The following is a 3,913-nucleotide window of genomic DNA, read 5'->3' as shown; positions in this document are numbered from 1 at the left end:
TATAAGAGTAGTTACGGTAGGGTTTTTTGAATAAAAACATCTCCCTGTAAAGTAACTTTTACAATACCTACTAAATTAATTCCAAACCCAACCTTCTTGCCTCGGAAATCACTAAACATGGTGTTTCTTTCTTGGCTCTGTTTCTAATTCCAACTTCAAGTACAATAGTAATTAAAAAGTAAAAAGGACAATGATAACTTCCTTATAAGACTAGTAGACCACCCAACTTTAGTAACTTTGTATGCCCAAATTAGATCAGGATTATTAACTTTGAAAATTTCCAAATCCAACTTAAATTAGGGTTTAGAGAATTAATAGTATAAAATCAAGTCTTCTCATCTTCTCTTCTATTAGTTGACAGTACTTTTCTAGTGAGGGTGGCTTATGCAGAAAATAACAAGAGTAAAGTAATATATTTTGGTAGTTATTTTATTCTTCATTGTGTTTCGATGGAGAGATATTTTAAAAGAATCGGTGATGTTAACGAGTCTTCAAATATTAAGAGGCTTAATACTAATTCAAAAGAGAAGGTTAAAGATGTCGAATCATTGTCTGAGTTTACAAAAAAAGACGACAATTTAGAAGAAAATCATGATAACAATGAATTGTCATCACCAACAATAGAAGAAGGAAAAAATTCAGGAAATACACATGATAAAATCGACTTGACGAGTCTTCCCGCAGATCCTGGAATGCGCACTCCAATTTTAGATTATCATCCAAATATTCGAGATCAAGTTCGAAGAGCGTATCTTTTAAAAGGCCCTTGTCAACCTCGAACCCTTACTTTTCCTTTGACGCTTTTTGGAAAAAAAGCACGGAGATTTAACCCCGCTTGGTTTAACGAACATGCTAATTGGTTAGAATACAGTATATCAAAAGATGTTGTATTTTGTTTATATTGCTATCTATTTTTTAACAGTTGTGATTCATTCGTGGGTGAAGGATTTTCAAACTGGAAGAAAAAAGAAAGGTTGCAAACTCATGTGGGAGGAATCAATAGTGTTCATAACAATGATGTGAGAAACGGTGAAGCTCTATTACGACAAGAACAACATAATGAAACAGTTTTGTGCAAACATTCTGATGAAGTTAGGAAAAATTATCGAATCCGTTTAAATGCGCCTGTTGATTGTGTTCGTTTTCTCCTTAAGCAAGGTCTTCCATTTCGGGGGCACGACGAATCTGAATGCTCAAGTAATAGAGGAAATTTTATTGAATTGTTACAATGGTTGAGAGATAAAAATGATGGTATTAAAGCCGTCACAATGGAAGAAGCTCCTGAAAACCTAAAATTAGTGTCACCTAAAATTCAAAGGGATATTTCAAATGCTATTTCATTTGAAATTATCGACAAAATTATTCGCGAATTGGGTGAATCTAGGTTTTCTATTCTTATTGATGAATCTCGTGATATATCTACGAAGGAACAAATGGCTATGGTACTTCGATATGTGCATGAAGGTGAAGTAATTGAGCGATTTGTTGGTATTGAGCATGTAAGCAATACAACATCACTCGCACTTAAGACAGCTATTGATGACTTTTTTTCCAGACATGGTTTAAGCATGGACAGATTGAGAGGACAAGGATACGACGGGGCAAGCAATATGCAAGGTGAGTTTAATGGTCTTAAAACACTTATTTTAAGAGAAAATGGGTGTGCTTATTTTGTTCATTGTTTTGCTCATCAACTCCAATTAGCTGTTGTTGTTGTGGCAAGGAAACATACAGAAATCAACGATTTATTTATTTTGACGGTTAATGTTGTGAATATTGTTGGAGCATCTCCAAAACGTCGTGATCTTCTTCGAGAAAAACATTCTGATACAGTCTTTGAGGCCCTTAATAATAATGAACTTTCTAGTGGACAAGGACTAAACCAAGACACTAGTCTTGTACGAGCTGGTGACACACGATGGGGATCTCATTACAGGACATTAGTGAGTTTGATTAACATGTTTTCAGCCACTATATATGTACTTGAGATGGTGGCAGATGATACAAAATCTGATAAAAAATTGAAGCAAGGGTTTTGTTGACTTCAGTTCAGTCTTTCAATTTTGTTTTATGTCTCCACTTGACAAAAAATATTTTGGGTATTACTAATGATTTGTCACAAGCACTACAAAGAAAAGATCAAGAGATTGTTAATGCTATGAAATTAGTAACAATATGCAAGCTACGACTACAAGAAATGCGAGACAGTGGTTGGGATCGTTTGCTTATTGAAGTATCTTCTTTTTGTGAGAAACACAATATTGGAGTTCCTAACATCGAAGATATGTTCATACTGGAAGGGCGACCGAGGCGAAAAACTCAAAAAATCACAAACATACATCATTACCGCGTTGAGTTATTTTATACAGTCGTGGATTTGCAACTTCAAGAGTTGAATAATCGTTTTAATGAGGTGAACACTGAGTTGCTTATTTGTTTGGCTAGTTTGAGTCCGATCGACTCATTTGCAGCTTTTAACAAACAAAAATTGATCCAACTTGCTAAATTTAACCCTAAAGATTTCTCTAGCATCGACCTTAGAGTGCTTGAAGATCAACTTGAAAATTATTTAATTGATATGCAGTCTAGAAACGAATTTCTTGGATTGAAAGGGCTAGTTGATCTTGCAAAAAAGATGAAAGAGAAAAGAAAAGATAAAGTGTATCCATTGGTTTACATGTTATTGACATTAGCATTAACCCTTCCAGTTGCAACCGCCACAGTAGAGAGAGTATTTTCTAGTATGAATATTATCAAAAATAGATTGCGCAATCGAATGGGAGATGAATGGATGAATGATAACTTGCTTGCATATGTTGAGAGAGATATTTTTGATTCAATTGATAATGAAGTGATTATGCAGCGATTTCAAAAAATGAAAACTCGGCGCGGTCAACTATAGATTTGTATCTAATTATGGTATTAGAAATAAAAAAACTGATAGAATTTTTTTGTTATTAGAATTTTCATTTAATATGTGCCCCCACGAGCCAACAATCCAGGGTCCGCCACTGGTTGCAGGTACAAGTTTGGTAATACAAAACAATGAATCTAAATTTCTGGAAGCATATGCAACCACCACTAGAAGCAGAAATGCAGAGGAAAGCAAAGCGATCGCAATCCTAAATGGAATGTTATGCTGAATCCCATAACTATAACAAGATCATCATAGAAAGCGATAACATCAATATCATACAATATTTACAAAATAAGAGGCAAGAAATACAATGGCAAACCAACATTCATACCAAAAGAATTCAGGATATCAGGCGAAGGCTGGAAATAGTCAAATACTCTTACACGAACAGAAAGTTCAATCAAGTGGCAGACAAGTTGGCAAAGTGGGCAAGGAAGAGAAATAAGACGCAATCATGGAAAAATGTTCCGTATATAGTTTCTAATATGTATTGTAATAAGACTCTAAAGTTCTAGTTTTTAATATATTTATCACTTTCAACAAAAAAAAAAAAAAAAAAAAAAAAAAAAAAAAAAAAAAAACTAAAAGGTTGCATTTTCAACAAAAAAAAAACAAACAAAAGAAGTTGCATACGAAAAATTGTGAAAGTAAATTAAACCTACAAATATAGGGTCTATACTCAACAAAAAAAAACTATAAACATAGGTCCCATGTGACATGATATATTCTAATTTAGAATAAGATTTTTTAGTTGTCATATAACAAAATCAATGCTAGAAAACTTTTGGCAGGGGTTTTTTTGAGGAGAGAGACTCTCTCGACTGACGTCATCATCAAGGCGTTTTTTTCCCTCTTCTTTCTCTGAAACCCTAGCCGCAAGAGGCAATCCAGCCCCAAATCCTCCACAATTTCTATCTCAACTTGCTTGATCCTTGATCTCAACCTAAATTACTTAACACAAACTTCCAAAACCTAGATCTAAGAAGATACTTTGCA

The 3,913-nt window shown here is 34.0% G+C and overlaps 1 pseudogene; it reads left to right on the top strand.

Moving 5' to 3' along the window:
- The first annotated feature begins 449 nt into the window (after window positions 1-449).
- Window positions 450-2,902, top strand: LOC147568027 (uncharacterized; annotated as a pseudogene).
- The last annotated feature ends 1,011 nt before the right edge of the window (window positions 2,903-3,913 follow it).

The sequence above is a fragment of the Eschscholzia californica genome, unplaced genomic scaffold (genome assembly GCF_041429995.1).
Source record: "Eschscholzia californica isolate CP2 unplaced genomic scaffold, dmEscCali1.0.p SCAF_1, whole genome shotgun sequence".
NCBI lineage: Eukaryota > Viridiplantae > Streptophyta > Magnoliopsida > Ranunculales > Papaveraceae > Eschscholzia > Eschscholzia californica.
The sequence above is the reverse complement of the archived record's forward strand: the minus strand, read 5'-3'. Positions and strand labels throughout refer to the sequence as shown.